This window comes from Cibotium barometz, chromosome 2, assembly GCF_041138505.1.
Source record: "Cibotium barometz isolate CiBa-2024 chromosome 2, ASM4113850v1, whole genome shotgun sequence".
NCBI lineage: Eukaryota > Viridiplantae > Streptophyta > Polypodiopsida > Cyatheales > Cibotiaceae > Cibotium > Cibotium barometz.
The window spans coordinates 23,924,294-23,942,976 of record NC_141047.1 but is presented as its reverse complement, the minus strand read 5'-3'; positions in this window follow the sequence as shown (position 1 = coordinate 23,942,976).

The following is an 18,683-nucleotide window of genomic DNA, read 5'->3' as shown; positions in this document are numbered from 1 at the left end:
AAAAACCCTGGATGTTTGTGAAGAAAAGATTCTTTTGGCCAGGATTCAAAAAGGATGTACTTGATCATGTGCGAAAATGCTTAATGTGTCAAAGAGTCAAGGCAGAGAGAGTCAAGATGCCAGGGAAATTGTAGCCTCTAGACATTCCTCAGATGAAGTGGGAATGTATCAGTATGGACTTTGTCCAATGGATTACCTTTAGTGCAATCAAGTTACAACTCCATTTTTGTGGTAGTTGTTGACAGGCTAACCAAAGTTGCCCATCTGATTCTAGTGAAAGAAACATACACTACAGTGGATGTTGCGCGAGTAATCCTTAAAGAGATCTTCAGATTGCATGGCTTACCCAGGAGGATAGTAAGTGACAGAGATCCCAAATTCACATCGAAATTCTAGACTGCATTCTTCAAAGCAGTAGGAACTTTCTTGGATCTCAGCACAACCTGTCACCCCGAAACAGATGGCCAGACTGAAAGAGTGAACCAGGTAATAGAAGATATCCTTCGGTCATGCGGCAGGGAAACCAAGAAGTGGTTAAGCCATTTGCATCTGGTCAAATTTTCTTACAATTCTTCTTATCATCGAAGCATTGGGATGAGTCCTTTCAAAGCTTTGTATAGGCAAGATTGCCTTACACCGTTGACTTGGTCTGACCCATTGATCAAAGTCGAAATGTCCAAACAAATGATTGATGACATGGACCAGCAAATGCAATCAATCCATAAAGATATAAAGGCAGTCCAAGATAGGCAAAAGCAATATGCAGATAAAAAGAGATCAGAGAGAGAGTTTGAAGAATCAGATATGGTCTCATTCGAGTACGACCAAAAAGAAGTTCCTTATCCTTAGGGAAGTACAAGAAGCTCTCTCACAGATATTGTAGGCCATATGCTGTTATTATAAAGAAAGTGGACGATCTAGCCTATAAACTTCTTATGCTTTCCCATCTCAAGGTACATAATGTATTCCATGTCAATTTGCTTAAGAAATATGTATCCAGCCCGAGTCACGTGCTTGATGATGAACAATGGATCTCTCCGACTCAAAGCCAAATGGTACTCCAACTTGAGGAAATCCTTGACGTTCGAGAGAAGATTCTCAAGAGAAGAGTCCTTAGAGAATTTTTAGTAAAGTGCAAGTTCTTCCCTCTAGAAGACGCCACCTAGGAGAAAGAAGAAGAGTTGGCGAAAGATTACCCTCACTTTGCGAGATGAGGATATCTCGCGTTTTTCAAGTGGTGGGAGAGGATGTAAGATTCCTCCTCAGCCTAAATAATGAATAACCCTTTACTTCAATCCCCTGTAATCATTCCCTATTTCTGAATACAAAAAAATATTATTTTCCTTGTTTTTGTCTAGAGAGAAGAAAAATTCTAGAGAGTGGTAATTCAATATTAAGATATTTTTAGATATATAAATTCTACAAATATCAAAAATTTATTTTCCTGAAATAGAAAATCAAAATAAATTTTCCAAGGTGCATTAGGAATCAATTAAAAATGATCTAAAAGACCTTAGCCTAAGGGTCAAGATTTTCTGAAAATTTTAGATTATGGTCCAATTAAGGTTCTTATGGGCTAATAAGATTAATCCAAGGGTTGGGATGAGATAAATTCAATGAATAAAAGAAAATACCCAAAAATGAGTAAATGCCCACATAAGATGAAGAGTTGATTGAGTACAATATTTATTAGTTAAAAACTATGAGATATTACTAAAAAAATTAAGATATTTTGGAGTAATCATACAATTTTGACACCTTGGTAAGGAAAGGGAAAGACTTCAAAGAGACACCTATTTCACACGTGAATAAGTTTTAAATTTAAAAATATTAAGATATTTTTATCTCTCCTCTCTCTTGGATCAAACCAAATCAAAAAGGGAGCCAAACTAGTCCAAATCTTGTCCAAATTCAGCCAAACTGAAGCTGGAAAATTCTAGAACTTAGTTGGACTCAGTTATTGGCCTTCCTCACCTATAAATAGACCCTCATTCTTTTGTATTCTTATCTGTGAACTACACCATTGTAATATTACATTAGAATAAGCATATTTTCTATTATCTCCTAAAAATCCTCTCTACAATTTGGAGAGATTGGAGTTTCTCTCTCTCTTCAATCTTCCTTGGAGCTTTCCTCTCAACATACTAACCAATTGATTGGTTGGGGGCCTCTCCTGAGAGAATAGAGAAGCAAGCAAAACAAGAGGTAAGATGTGATTTTATGGTTTTTTCTTAAATATTCTAAATATTTTTCACTTCTCAACCCCTCTCAAGATTGAGAAGTATTCAAATGAATGGTTTTTCAATTCAAATGAAGCTCTCTAATGAATTCTAATGATTAATCAAAAAACTTTACATTTATGCTTAATTTAGGATGTTTTTAAGTATATCCCTCTCTCCCCCAAAGAATGGTCATTCCTATGACCAATTCTCTATTCAAATGATGCTTCTCATGGAGAAATTCTCAATTCTAAAATCAAACTCTATGCTAGTCAAGCTAGAGGCTAAAGAAATGGCTTTTTAATGTTTTTTGCTACATAAATTATGATAAAATTATGATTTAGATCTATTGATAGTTAATCTATCATAAGTGTATTACTAAGTCTTATACTTTTCAAAATTATTAAAAATTATCTGTAATAGCAACGGAGCTATGGTAAAATTTTTAGAAACTAACACATAAATCATTTTTATGCATAATGTGAAAAGAGGACTTCCTACCATATTCTAGGATTAGTCATCCTATGTTAAATGAATAATTCTCGTCATATCCATGGAAATTTAATTTTTTATGTTTATATATAAATAATTAATTAGAGAAAGAGATAATTTTTTAGTAATTTCATTTTTATGATAAAAGAGGAATTCCCATAATGATGGAGATCCATGTATTCAAATGGAGAAAGAGAAAATTTAGAATATTAAAATAATGTATATTTTATTTAAAATTAAAAAAGAATTTTAGATAAATTATTCTATGCATGAATAAATTTGAATGATGAAAGAGGAATTCCCATCATATTTGAAATTCAATCATTTAAATGAGAAAAGTGAAATTCTTACTATAATGAAATTAATGGATATTGTATTTAATTTTAAGAGAAATTTTAATTAAATTTATTTTTATGCATGAATAAATTTAAATGATAAAAGAGAAACTTCCATCATATTTGGAATTCAATCATTTAAATGGAAAAAATAAAATTCTTATCAAATTAGGATTAATGGATATTTTTATTTAATTTTAAAGAGAAATTTTAGTTAAATTTATTTTATGCATGAATAAATTTAAATGATGAAAGAGGAATTCCCATCATAATTGAAATTCAATAATTGAAATGGAAAAAGAGGAGTTCTTGGTATATTTGGAATATTGAATATTTTTATTTAATTTAAAGAGGAATTTTAGATAGATTTATTTTATGATAAAAGAGGAATTCCCATGACATTTGGATTGTACTCATTAAATGAGAAAAAGAGAAATTTTAAGCTTATTTTAAAAAAATTGATAATTGTATTTAATTAAAAGAAGAACTTTTATCATATTTAAGTAGAGAAAGATTTGAATTAATTTTATCATATTTAAGTAGAGAAAGATTTGAATTAATTTTTAATGAGACAAAAGAAGAATTTTTCACCATAATTCCACCTAGCGAATTAAGGTTGAGAAATAAACCGAATGATTTTGTTTAGACTATGAGAGGGACAGACAGTAAACCTACTTGTCCATCTTTCAATCTGAATCAAGCAAAAACTTCGTGACCAATTCCCAGTTCCTTAATGCAAAGAATAGACTACCGTTGAATTAAACTAGTTTTTCTTTGACCGAAATCACCAAGAATCTAGTTGGACAATCAGTCAAATGATGGGTAGATTACCCTGATGAGAGATCAAGGATTTTCATTATGAAATTGGGAATTAAGGAAAAAGGGGTTTTGTGGAACCAATCTCAAAAAATTGGGAATTTTACTTGCATAGAACCTCTGTTTTTCATTTAAAGGACTGTCTTATGCCGCCAGAATGCTGGAGCAAGCATTTGGCATGTGTTTTACTAAGAGGGGGTTCGTTGCAACAGCTGGCGGCGGGGAGTCGTCGAGGAGGGACGTCGCTCGCGACAAAGCCTACCGAGGTCTTGACCAACCTCGGTACGGTTAAAATGGTGCGCTTTCGGTGCTACGATGGGCAAGGACCGACGAAGCGGTCCTTGAGTGAAGTGCTAGGACACCTAAGGAGGATCTTAGAGGGTTCTGACCAGGTGAAACATGGGCTCACGGCGGTTGCTATGTGTGCATTGAGGAAGATTCAGATGGACTAAAAGGAAAGAATTCTGTGAATCAAATTTTGATATTGGATCTCGTTGTGGTTGGCCAACTGGCCTTCAAGAAAGTGTCCATATGACATATTTTCTACAATGAACTCTGAATTTTGGAGGAGGATGATCAGTAATATTATGATTTTCATTGAAGGATTGTTTTAAAGACAGTCGAATCTGTTATAAATGGCAATTTCATATCGTGTGTGTACGTGGTATGCCTACTTTAAATTTTTCTTGAAAGATTGCTAGGGGGCTTGGGAACTCTTTTCCTCGGTACCCGGGCAAAACATAACCAAATCTTTATAAAGGAATCCCACCAATACAGTGGTCGGCTAACCCATAGGCTGGATCGGATGATTCCTACGAAACAAGTAAGATACGATTAGTTACGTTAGTTAGATTAAGTCCTAAGAAGACCCTTGTTTTGTGGGAGGGAATCAGCGGTGGCGGGCTGTGCCTCGTTAAAGGAGGAAAAAAGCAGTGATTCCATGGACCAAGTGCAAGTCTCTTCTTTGATCTGACCATGTGACTTCAGGTTCAGTGGGATCAATTTAACTAGTTAAGACTTTCATTCGTTAGATTAATTACCCCATTAGAAGATTTTCCCATGGCAGAATCGCCCGTGCCTTTCGGGCGAGGGAAGTTTTTTCGGGCTCGGTTTCGGAGAAACCGCCGGGCTAGTCCCTTATCCGGACATCCGCGGGCGAGGCCCCGAGTGTGGATCCCCGCCTCGCGTGAGAGGCTGACGCTCTTTCCGCCGCCAGTGCCCTCAAAGGGGGCACCGCGAAGGGGTCAGGGGTTTCATAGAGCTGGTATCAGAGCTTTGTTGAAAGCTAATAAGGACAAATAAATTCTTATCATAAATTTGTAGTAAAAACTCACAAAGAGCATTTACATATTGTATTTTCATTCCTTAAGCTTCATTAATGAAGAATTTTAATCAAAGAATTTGGTTTTATAGATGGAAGTTCCACACTTATCTGGTGTTCTCGACCTCACCCAGTCTCATAAGACATGACTGCATTCGCCTTCGAGCATCTCATCTCTGCCTTTGCTCTACAACTCGAACAAGTCGAGCCAGACTCGCAAGCCATTTCGAGGATCTATATTTCCCTGACCCGGCAGAGAGACGATAGCACAAATGACTTGCAAGCAGTATGTCCATGCCTCTTGCGACCAGCATGCAATGTTGAGGCAGAATCTCTCATTAACCATGATTTTGATGAGACTGAAGGTGATACATGGTGTTATTTTATATCACTTAAGGCCTCGAAATTATAGACTTTCTTCCTACCAAATCTACAGACTCCTTAGTCGTTTTATTCCTAAGGGAAGATAGTAGCTCCCTTGGCAATAAGGGAACATTTATATCAAGGCATGTCTATAGCCCAGTATCTTCATCTTATGCATCTCTCGAGGAGATTTTGACTTCTGGAGCCGAGCTACTCTATGTACATATTGCAACCTTTCTATAAAATAAAAAATGTTTTGTGGAAAAATATCTTGTTGTATAAGTGATTGTTTATTGAGGACGAATTGATGAAGTAAAATTTGTTATCGTGGACATATGTCATAGATCTCCAATAAGATCATTTATCTTGTTTAAGAAATTATTTTTCAAACCTCTTAAGTCAGGATCTCGTGGACGATATCAAAATAAAAATTTAATAATATATCATTTTTGACAGAATCATGAGGTGAGAAAACCGTGGCCGTCAGCCAGACCCTCTCTCTGAAGAAGAATAGCTTGACCCCGACGTTCACAAGGCTCTTCACAGAACTCAGCCACCAGGACCCTTCAAAGGAGAAGGGGAGAACTTGGGCGAGGCTATGGATAAATGGGTGGAAGCTATGGAAGAGTATTTTGCTGTACAGGCTACACTGAACGAAGCAAAATGGCTCTTGCTAGGCTGAAAATGGTGGAAACAGCGAGGGTGGCATGGAGGAACCATTGTGACACCAACCATCTGGAGAGGAATACCCAGTCCTGGAACGATCTTAAAACCTATTTGACGAAGAGATTTTGTCCCCCGGGTTCTTAGAAACCAAAATGAATGAATTTTTAGAGCTAAACCAGGAGAGCAAAACCATCGAAGAATATCACCAGGCATTTTCTCTTTTACTCAAGTATTCACCACCTCTAAATGAAGAGCAACTTATGGCCAGCTTCATTCGGGGAATGAATGGGCCCTTAGACACACTTGTCAAGAATGCCAAGCCAGTGTCCATGGCAGAAGCTGTCAGAATGGTGAAGGACTTCGCCACCAAAGCCTTCATCGTGAAAGTCCTGCCAAAGCTAGCTCCCTCATCCTTCAAAAGATTCCAGACACTGAAAAGTTCTTCTAACCTTTCTCCTCCAAAGAGAGACCAAGGTCCCAACCAGAATCTGGAGACAGGAAGTTTCAAGAATGAAGGAAGACCTTTCCCTCAAAGTACTTTCTCAGGAACTCCGGCTCTCTCAAGAATGCAAAGGAAGTACTTTCTCAGGAACTCCGGCTCTCTCAAGAATGCAAAGGGAAAAGCTTCGAAGTGAGAACAGGTGCTTCGGATGTCAGGGGTTTGGGCGTTGTAGGAATTTGATTTTGAAATTAAGTATCAGTCGGGGAAAGAAAATGTGGTAGCAGATGCGCTCAGCCCCAGCAGCAGCAGAAAAGCCTCCTTGCTTGCAATTACAGTGGTGTCAAATCCATTGATTAGTGAAGCAAAGGAGAAAATCATGTAGGACAAATTCTTTGCCCCTATTGCTACCCTTCTGATGCAGGAAAGCAAGACTCCTCAGGAAATGAGTCGAGTTCTTGGGTACAAATTGGATGAAGGATGCATGTATTATAGTAACAGGGATTTGTCAGACCCACTGTCTCACCTTGGGGTGCGCCCGTTCTCTTTCAAAAGAAGAAAGATAGAACGTTAAGTCTCTATATTGACTACAGAGGATTGAATCAATTAACAATTAAGAATAAGTATCCTATTCCTAGTATTGATGAGCTTCTGGACTGGTTAAGTGGGACCCAAATGTTCACAAAGATAGATCTCAAATCCGGGTACTACCAGATCAAAATCAAGGAGCAAGACATCCCAAAGACAGCATTCAATACTCGCTATAGGCATTATGAGTTCACAGTCCTGCTGTTTGGATTGACTAATGCCCCGGCAACATTTAATCGTCTTATGCAGGATATTCTCAGAGAATACTTGGATAATTTTGTTCTTGTCTTCTTTGATGATATCTTGGTATACTCAAAGACTGATGCAGATCATGAAGATCATGTGCGCAAGGTCTTGGAAATCCTAAGGAAACACCAACTCTTTGCAAAAAAGAGCAAGTGTTCTTTCTCTGTTGACCAGGTGGAATACTTGGGGTTCATAGTGTTAAAGGATGGGATTTCTCCTGACCCCGCAAAGATCCAAGTAGTCGTAGAATGGCCAGAAGCCAAGACGGTAAAGGAAGTCAGAGGATTCCTAGGATTGACCGGATGGTATAGGATCTTTATACCTAGGTATGCTCAGATAGCATCCCCTTTAACTAACCTTCTCAAGAAGAGTACACTTTTTCAAAGGACTTCAATGTGTCAGAGTGCCTTTGATAAATTGAAGACAGCCTTAGTAACCAACCCTATCCTTAAATTGCCAAATTTTACCAAACTCTTTGAGGTAGTTAATGCCAGTGGGTTTGCCTTAGGCGGTGCTCTTATGCAGGAAGGTCATGCAGTGGCCTATGAATCCAGAAAACTCAAAACACATTAGAGAAATTATGTCATCCATGACTTGGAGTTTTATCTCAATAGTTTATGCTCTAAAGTTGTGGAGACATTATCTCTTAGGACAAAGGTTCACCTTGATGATGACAGATCATCAAAGTCTGAAGTGGATCTTCACCCAAAGGGATCTCAACATGCGTCAAAGGAGATGGATGTAGACCCTACAGGAATTTGATTTTGAAATTATCGATTGGGGAAAGAAAATTTGGTAGCAGATGCGCTCAGCAGAAAAGCCTCCTTGCTTGCAATTACAGTGGTGTAAAATTCTTTGCCCCTATTGCTACCCTTCTGATGCAAGAAAGCAAGACTCCTCAGGAAATGAGTCGAGTTCTTGGATACAAATTGGATGAAGGATGCATGTATTATAATAATCGGTTATGTATTTCCAAAACGATGAGGGAATAAAGGAAAGAATTCAGAGAGAAGCCCATGATAGCCTGATAGCTAGACAACCAGGGTTTATAAAAACCTATATGTTTGTGAAGAAAAACTTCTTCTGGCCAGGACTCAGAAAGGATGTACTTGATCATGTGCGAAAATGCTTAATGTGTCAGAGAGTCAAGGTAGAGAGAGTCAAGATGCCAAGGAAAATGCTTAATGTGTCAGAGAGTCAAGGTAGAGAGAGTTAAGATGCCAAGGAAAATGCAGTCTCTAGACATTCCCTCAGATGAAGTGGGAATGTGTCAGTATGGACTTTGTCACTAGATTACCTTCAGTGCAATCAGGTTACAACTCCATTTTTGTGGTAGTTGACAGGCTAACCAAAGTTACCCATCTGATTCCAGTGAAAGAAACATACACTACAGTGGATGTTGCACGAGTAATCCTTAAAGAGATCTTCAGATTGCATGGCTTACCCCAGGAGGATAGTAAGTGACAGAGATCCCAAATTCACATCAAAATTTTGGACTGCATTCTTTGAAGCAGTAGGAACTTTCTTGGATCTCAGCACAACCTATCACCCCGAAACAGATGGCCAGATTGAAAGAGTGAACCAAGAAATAGAAGATATCCTTCAGTCATGCAGCAGGGAACCCAAGAAGTAGTTAAGCCATTCATATCTGGTCGAATTTGCTTACAATGCTTCTTATCATCGAAGCATTGGGATGAGTCCTTTCAAAGCTTTGTATGGGCAAGATTGCCTTACACCATTGACTTGGTCTGACCCATTGATCAGAGTTGAAATGTCCAAACAAATGCTTGATGACATGGACTAGCAAATGCAATCAATCCGTAAAGATATAAAGGCAGTCCAAGATAGGCAAATGCAGTATGCATATAAAAAGAGACGAGAGAGAGAGTTTGAAGAATCAGATATGGTCTTCATTCGAGAATGACACCAAAAAGAAGTTCCTTATCCTTAGGGAAGTACAAGAAGCTCTCTCCCAGATACTGTGGGCCATATGCTGTTATAAAGAAAGTGGGCGATCTAACCTCTAAACTTCTTCTGCTTTCCCATCTCAAGGTACATAATGTATTCCATGTCAATTTGCTTAAGAAATATGTACCCAGCCCGAGTCACATGCTTGATGATGATGAACAATCGATCTCTCCGACTCAAGGCCAGATGGTACTCCAACCTGAGGAAATTCTTGATGTTCGGGAGAAGATTCTCAAGAGAAGAGTCCTTAGTAAAGTGGAAGTTCGTCCCTCTAGAAGACGCCACCTGGGAGAAAGAAGAAGAGTTAGCGAAAGATTACCCCCACTTGAGGACATCTCGCGTTTTTCAAGTGGGAGAGGATGTAAGATTCCTTCTCAGTAGCCTGAATAATGAATAACCCTTTACTTTAATCCCCTGTAATCATTCCCTGTTTTTGAATACAAGAAAATATTATTTTTCTTGTTTTTATCTAGAGAGAAGAAAAATTCTAGAGAGTGGTAATTCAATATTGAGATGTTTTTAGATATATAAATTCTACAAATATAAAAAATATGTTTTTTTGAAATAGAAAATCAAAATAAATTTTCCAAGGTGCATTAAGAATCAATTAAAAATGATTTAAAAGACCTTAGCCTAAGGGTCAAGATTTTCTGAAAATTTTAGATTATGGTCCAATTAAGGTTCCTATGGGCCAATAAGATTAATCTAAGTGTTGGGATGAGATAAATCCAATGAATAAAAGAAAATACCCAAAAATGAGTAAATACCCACATAAGATGAAGAGTTGACTGAGTACAAGATTTATTAGTTAAAAACTATGAGATATTACTAAAAATTAAGATATTACTAAACTATGAGATTTATTAGTTAAAAACTATGAGATATTACTAAAAATTTAAGATATTTTGGAGTAATCATACAATTTTGACACCTTGGTAACGAAAGGGGGAGACTTCAAGGAGGCACCTATTTCACACATGTGAATGAGTTTTGAATTCAAAAATATTAAGATATTTATATCTTTCCTCTCTCCTAAATCAAACCAAATCAAAAAGGGAGCCAAGCTGGTCCAAATCTTATCCAAATTCAGCCAAACTGAGGCTGGAAAATTCTAGAAAGTTGTACTCAATTAGTGGCCTCCCTCACCTATAAATAGACCCTCATTCGTTTGTATTCTTATCTGTGAGAACTACACCATTGCAATATTATATTAGAATAAGCATATTTTCTATTATCTCCTAAAAATCCTCTATAATTTGGAGAGATTGGAGTTTCTCTCTCTCTTCAACCTTCCTTGGAGCTTTCCTCTCAACATACTTACCAATTGATTGGTTGCGGGCCTCTCCTGAGAATAGAGAAGCAAGCAAAACAAGAGGTAAGATGTGATTTTATGGTTTTTTCTTTAATATTCTAAATGTTTTTCACTTCTCAACCCCTCTCGAGGTTGAGAAGTATTCAAATGAATGGTTTTTCAATGCAAATGAAGCTCTCTAATGAATTCTAATGATTAATCATAAAAAGTTTACATTTATGCTTAATTTAGGATGTTTTTACGTATATCTCTCTCTCCCCCAAAGAATGGTCATTCCTATGACCAATTCTCTATTCAAATGATGCTTCTCATGGAGCAATTCTCAATTCTAAAATCAAACTCTATGCTAATCAAGCTAGAGGCTAAAGAAATGGCTTTTTAATGCTTTTATGTTACATAAATTATGATTTAGATCCATAAATTGGATTTAGATCTATTGATAGTTAATCTATCATAAGTGTATTACTAAGTCTTATGCTTTTCAAAATTATTAAAAATTATCAGTAATAGCGGAGCTATGATAAAATTTTTAGAAATTAACACATAAATCATTTTTATGCATAATGTGAAAAGAGGACTTCCTACCATATTCTAGGATTATGTTAAATGAATAATTCTTGTCATATCCATGGAAGATTAATTTTTAATATTTATATATAAATAGTTAATTAGAGAAAAAGAGAACTTTTAAGTTATTTCATTTTTATGATAAAAGAGGAATTCCCATAATAATGGAGATCCATGTATTCCAATGGAGAAAGAGAAAATTTAGAATATTAAAATAATGGATATTTTATTTAAAATTAAAGAAGAATTTTAGATAAATTATTTTATGTATGAATAAATTTAAATGATGAAAGAGGAATTCCCATCATATTTGTAATTCAATCACTTAAATGAGAAAAGTGGAATTCTTAGTATAATGGAATTAATGGATATTTTATTTAATTTTAAGAGAAATTTTAGTTAAATTTATTTTTATGCATGAATAAATTTAAATGATAAAAGAGGAATTCTCGTCATATTTGAAATTCAATCATTTAAATGGAAAAAGAGAAATTCTTGTCATATTAGGATTAATAGATAATTATATTTAATTCTTAAGAGGAATTTTAGTTAAAATTATTTTATGCATGAATAAATTTAAATGATGAAAGAGGAATTCCCATCATAATTGGAATTCAATTATTTAATAGAAAAAGAGGAATTCTTAGTATATTTGGAATATTGAATAATTTTATTTAATTTAAAGAGAAATTTTAGATAGATTTATTTTATGATAAAAGAGAGCGGCAAGCCTCTGTAACATGAATGGTGATCTAGCATATGGCATAGTAGGGTGTGAGCTTACATTCCTCCTTATTTGAATTGTATTTATTAAATGAGAAAAAGAGGGATTTTAAGCTTATTTTAAAAAAATTAATAATTATATTTACTTAAAAGAAGAATTTCTATGATATTTAAGTAGAGAAAGATTTGAATTTATTTTTAATGTGACAAAAGAAGAATTTTTCACCATAATTTCACCTAGCGAATTAAGGTTGAGAAATTAATTGGTAGAAAGAATATTTTTAGATATTTTTAGATATTTTATGTGGTTAAATTACTAAATTGGTATTTACCCAAAAATGGATGTTTATCTGAAGAAAATCCTTGTTAGAACTAAACCGAATGATTTTGGTTAGACTACGAGAGGGATGGACAGTAAACCTACTTGTCCATCTCTTGATCTCAATCAAGCAAAAACTTCGTGACCAATTCCAGTTCCTAAATACAAAGAATAGACTACCATTGAATTAAACTAGTTTTCCTTTGACTGAAATCACCAAGAATCTAGTTGGACAATCAGTCAAATGATGGGTAGATTACCCTAATGAGAGATCAAGGATTTTCATTATGAAATTGGGAATTAAGGAAAAAGGGGTTTTGTGGAAATCTCAAACTGGGAATTTTACTTGCATAGAACCTCTGTTTTTCATTTAAAGGACTGTCTTACTACGCAGAAACGCTGAACGAAGCATTTGGCATGTGTTTTACTAAGAGGGGGTTCGTTTGCTGTGGCGGGGAGTCGTCGAGGAGGGACGTCGCTCGCAACAAATCCTGTCGAGGTCTTGATCAGCCTCAGTACAATTAAAATGGTACGCTTCCGGTACGATGGGAGGCGAGGACCGACGATGCAGTCCCTGAGTGAAGTGCTAGGACACCTAAGGAGGACCCTAGAGGGTTCTGACCAGGTGATACACGGGCTCGCGGGCGGTTGCTAGGACACCCATGCGTGCATCGAGGAAGATTTGGATGGACTAAAAGGAAAGATTTTTGTGAGTCAAATTTTGATATTGGATCTCGTTGGTTGGCCAGCTGGTTTTCAACAACGGAGAGTCCAGATGAGATATTTTGTAATTACAATGAACTCAGAATTTTGGAGGATGATGATCAGTAATATTATGATTTTCATTGAAGGATTGCTTTAAAGATAGTCGAATCTGTTATAAATGGCAATTTCATATCGTGTGTGTACGTGGTATGCCTACTTTAAATTTTGCTTGAAAGCCGGCTAGGGGGCTAGGGAACTCTTTTCCTCAATACCCGGGCAAAACATAACCAAATCTTTATAAAGGAATCCCACCAATACAGTGGTCGGGTGGTTGGCTAAGGTTGGCTGGATCGGAGGATTCCTACAAAACAAGTAAGATACGATTAGTTACGTTAGTTATATTAAGTCCTGAGAGAAGACCCTTGTTTTGTGGGAGGGAATCAATGGCGGCTGTTCTATGGACCAAGTGCAAGTCTCTTCTTCTTTGATCTAACCATGTGACTTCAGGTTCGGTGGGATCAGTTTAACTACTTAAGACTTTGACTCATTAGATTAATTACCCCGTTAGAAGATTTTCCCATAGCGGAATCGCCCGTGCCTTTCGGGCGAGGGAAGTTTTTTCGGGCTCGAAGAACAAGCTAAGCTAGACTCGCATGCCATTTTGAGGATCTATATTTCCTTGACCCAACGGAGAGACAGTAGCACAAGTGGCTTCTTGCAGGGCAATATGTCCATGCCTCTTGCGACTAGCGTGCGATGCTGAGGCAGAATCTCTCATTAACCATGATTTTGATGAGGCTGAAGGTGATACATGGTGTTATTTTATATCACTTAAGGCCTTGAAATTTCAGACTTTCCTACCAAATCTACAGACTCCTTAGTCATTTTATTCCTAAGGGAAGATATTAGCTCCCTTGGCAATAAGGGAACATTTGTATCAGTGCATGTCTATAGCCCAATATCTTCGTCTTATGCATCTCCCGAGGAGATTTTGACTTCTGGAGCCGAGCTGCTCTATGTGCATATTGCAACCTTTCTATAAATAAAGAAATGTTTTATGGAAAAATTCCCTGTTGTATAAGTGATTGTTTATTGACGAATTGATGAAGTAAAATTTGTTACCGGACATATGTCATAGATCTCCAATAAGATCATTTATCTTGTTTTAAGAAATTATTTTTTGAACCTCTTAAGTCTTAGGATCTCGTGGACGATATCAAAATAAAAATTTAATAATATATCATTTTTGGCAGAATCATGAGGTGAGGAAACCGTGGTCGCCGTCAGCCAGACCCTCTCTCTGAAGAAGAAGAGCTTGACCCCGACATTCACAAGGCTCTTCACAGAAGTGAGTCACCAGGACCCTTCAAAGGAGAAGGGGAGAACCTGGGCGAGGCTAAAACAAAATGGGTGGAAGCTATGGAAGAGTATTTTGATGTCACATGCTACAATGAGCGAAGCAAAATGGCTCTTGCTAGGCTGAAAATTGTAGAAACAGCGAGGGTGGCATGGAGGAACCATTGTGACACCAACCATCTGGACAGGAATACCCAGTCTTGGAACGATCTTAAAACCTATTTGACAAAGAGATTTTGTCCCCCCGGGTTCTTAGAAACCAAAATGAATGAATTTTTAGAGCTAAACCAGGAGAGTAAAACTATCGAAGAATATCACCAGGCATTTTCTCTTTTACTCAAGTATTCACCACCTTTAGTAGACGAAGAGCAACTTATGGTGGCCAGGTTCATTCGGGGAACGAACGAACCCTTAGACACACTGGTCAAGAATGCCAAGCCAGTGTCCATGGCAGAAGCTGTCAGAATGGTAAAGGACTTCGCCAAAGCCTTCATCGTGAAAGTCCCACGCCAAAGCCAGCTCCCTCATCCTTCAAAAGATTCCAGACACCGGCAAGAAGTTCTTCCAACCTTCCGCCGCCATAGAGACATTTAGGTCCCAACCAAAATCTGGAGACGGGAAGTTTCAGGAATGAAGGAAGACCTTTCCCTCGAAGTACTTTCTCAGGAACTCCGGCTCTCTCAAGAATGCAAAGGGAAGAGCTTCGAAGTGAGAATAAGTGCTTCGGATGTCAGGGGTTTGGGCACCAGCTCAAGGATTGCCCATCTCCCTCTGTGGGCCAAGGAACCCAAGGTCCTAGAATTCAAAGACAAACTCCTTCATATCAGTCCAATCAGGGTCCTAGAATTCAGAGATAGACTCCTTCATATCAGTCCAATCAGGGTTTCCCACGCCAAAATCAAGGCAACCCCAGAAGAGTGGCAGCTCAGCCTGCACAGCCTCCATGCAAAGCAGTCTCCAAACTCCCTCCCAGAATTGGGGTAACCAAAGACAGAGAGTTCTACCTCAGACTCTGCAGAGCAGCTAGAGCTCACTACAGCTGATGAAGTGGAGGAAAAAAAAGGACAGATCTATGCAGCAATAGAGCATCACGGGAATAACCGTCAATTTTCAGTCCTCGAGACTCTAGTAGAATACTAGGGTAAGCAATTCAAGCTTTTGATTGGCAGCACTAATTCTTTTATTTCCCCAGGATGTCTGAGTAAATTAGTCCTAAATCAAAAATTAGGGAAACCTATGCAAGTGGAATTGGCCCCAGTGGAAAGATTCTTTTCACCAGGGATTTCATATTCACGTGATCACAGCCTTTTTTCTTGTGATCACAGCTATTGTTCACAAATCTCAATGTTCACAAAATTCACAGTTCTCAAATCCTAGAGGGTGGGATGACCTGGTAACCCACAATTGGCCCGCCGGGCTACAAGTCTGGACCGTCGGGCCCGCCGGGCGCGCAGAAGCCCGTCGGGCCCGCCTCCCGACCCGACGGGCTATATTGTAGTATAAAAGGGTGGTCCAGGGGGTCACTGTTCACAGAATCTTCCTTGTACTTGGTGTCAGTGGTGCTAGTGTGATCAATTTGAGGTAATTTTTAAGTTGAAAGTGTTGGTGTCATTTAATTTTTTGCATACGCTTAAGTTTAACGTTGTTTGTGATGCATGTGCATGTGTCGTTAAATGTTAAGAGGCCCGCTGCAGATGGCCGAGCGATTGGCTAGGTCTGCTGATGTGCACTCTTAATATTTAACTGATGTAGAAGTTTTCGTTGTGGCACGGTATCTGCAAATGGTCGGTTTACTGACTAGGTTTGCAGTTACCAAGTTACAATGCGGCTTTGTTTTTGTTAAATGCTTTGAGAGCCCGCTGCAGATGGCCGGTTTACTGGCTAGGTCTGCTGATGTGCGCTCGTAGCATTTGACATGTGTGATGCTTTGCTACTTAGTACGGTATCTGCAGATGGTCGGTTTACTGACTAGGTCTGCTGACACCAAGCTATGTGGTGAAGTTTGTTTTTGTTATTTGGTTTGATAGTCATCTGCAGATGGTCGATATACTGACTAGGTCTGCTGACGATGTGTCAAAGCATTTAACTTGTGCCATAGTTTTCATCTTAATGCGATATCTGCAGATGGTCGGTATACTGACTAGGTCTGCTGACGTCAAGTTAAGTCGTAAACTTGTGTTTTGTGTTTGTTTTTGACGATGAATGTGATTATTTAGTTTGCATGACATGAGTCATAAGTGTGTTGGATGTAGAAATCTCTTAGTTAGCTTACAAATAGCATTTTTTGTGGTTATAAATGTTGCAACTATTTGTCAATTATATTGTGCAGATTGATGGCGACGCTTGCACTTACTCCTGAAATCAAGAAATCAATTCGTATCAAACTCGTTACCTTCATTAGTTGCTTGTCACCTAATCACATCGAGGGTATTGTGTCTGATAGGAATCGATTTGAGCAAATATTAGGTGAGGTTGTCCGCGCAGTGAAAAATATCCATGTGGGTGCTGATGGAGCAGCCATCAAGCATTTTGTTACTAGCATTGTGGGCAACATGCCTAGATGCGCTGTTGACCTAGGTGACGACAGACCAGCGGAAACAAATGAATCCAAGCTGGAGCACTTCCACACAAAATGGAAGGTAGAGAAAGAGAGGTCCAAGCGTGCAAAGGCCATAGACACCCAAGCTATCCTGAGCAAGAGAGCTCGCAAAGAGCTGGACCGGCCTGCTGATGAACAAGAAGATTTATCATCTGGTGCACGTGAGGTCTCTAAAGGCACCCACTTGCAGCGCACAAAGCATAATACTAACTGCAGCATGACAATTGGGTTGCCTGCAGAAGCAGAGGCCATCATCACAGAAAAGAAGATGGGCTCTGGATCGTACGGCGTTGTACATAAATGCCATATTCAAGGTGTCTCCTGGTTTCCAGAAGGCATTTCTTATTGTGCAAAGCAATTCCTTGGTAGTCGAAGGGCTCAATTGAAGTCTTTTGCTCAGGAGGCTTCAATCGACCTAACCCACAGGGGCATAGTGCGCGCCATTGGGCACACAAGGAAGGAGCCATGGATACTGCTCTTCCCCCTCTTTAATGGGGGAAGTCTTGGAGATATAATGGAGTGTGTTCTGCCTCCTAAGGGGACCCTCAGTTCCATGCTTGCTGCAGGCAAAGGCAACAGATACAAGAAAAAACAAGTGGCTCCTCATGAAATGGAGCGATACAAGTCTTTGATTTTTCATGCTCCCGAGCTTATCTGTGCCCTTGTGAATACCATGGCCTTTGCACATGCTGAAGGGATCATCCACAATGATTGCCACCCCTGGAATATAATGATAGATTTCACCAAAGAAGGGGTGCCACGGGTAGGCATCATTGACTGGGGTCTTGCATTGAGGGATGGGATTGAGTTCAAACCCACAAATATCGCCAACAAAGCAGAGCACGATCAACGCCCCTGGAGAGCCCCTGAGCTCGCAGATGTAAGGTCCCCTTGTCCATGGAGCAATGCATCAGATGTCTTCTGCTTGGCTTGGGTGATTGAAAAGTTTACATTATTTTGTGCTGAGTTTGCAGAAATGACCAAAGTGCCGTGGGTGGGTAAAACTGCCATCCACACAAATTTGATTAAGGAATGGACGGCTGCCTATATGACGCCATCAAAGGAAGATAGGAAGACCATGGCAGATTTTGAGGAGCAATTGAAGAATTTGGAAGTGTCACCTGCTGCATGCTTACGTCCACTATCTGAGATGACACCACACTTATTTTAAAGCCTCTTGTAAATGATATGTTTTGGTTGGCTATCTATTCCATGACCTGCCTTTAATCGACTGACACTATTTTGGTCCCAATTGTTAAATATTATTTTGATCCCAATTCTCTCTCTCTCTCTCTCTCTCTCTCTCTCTCTCTCTCTCTCTCTCTCTCTCTCTCTCTCTCTCTCAGTATTTGAAAATAACAAGTTTGCAGTAAATAAACATTGATTTTATAAACTTATACCTAACATCTGAAAATAACTTTAAAGCTATTCCTAAATTAACATTGATTCTATAAACTTAAAGTGTATACATACTTTTTCTCAGATGGCTGATAATAATGAAGCCGCAAAGAAGGCATTTGAACGCTTAAAGCAAATCTCGGGCACTGGCACTGTGAATGATGCGGCACGTATTGCCGGACGCACCTCCAAATGGGCACCGGCCCATGGATTACAGTATGCCCAAGTAAATAAGAATGTGTCCAAAGAGA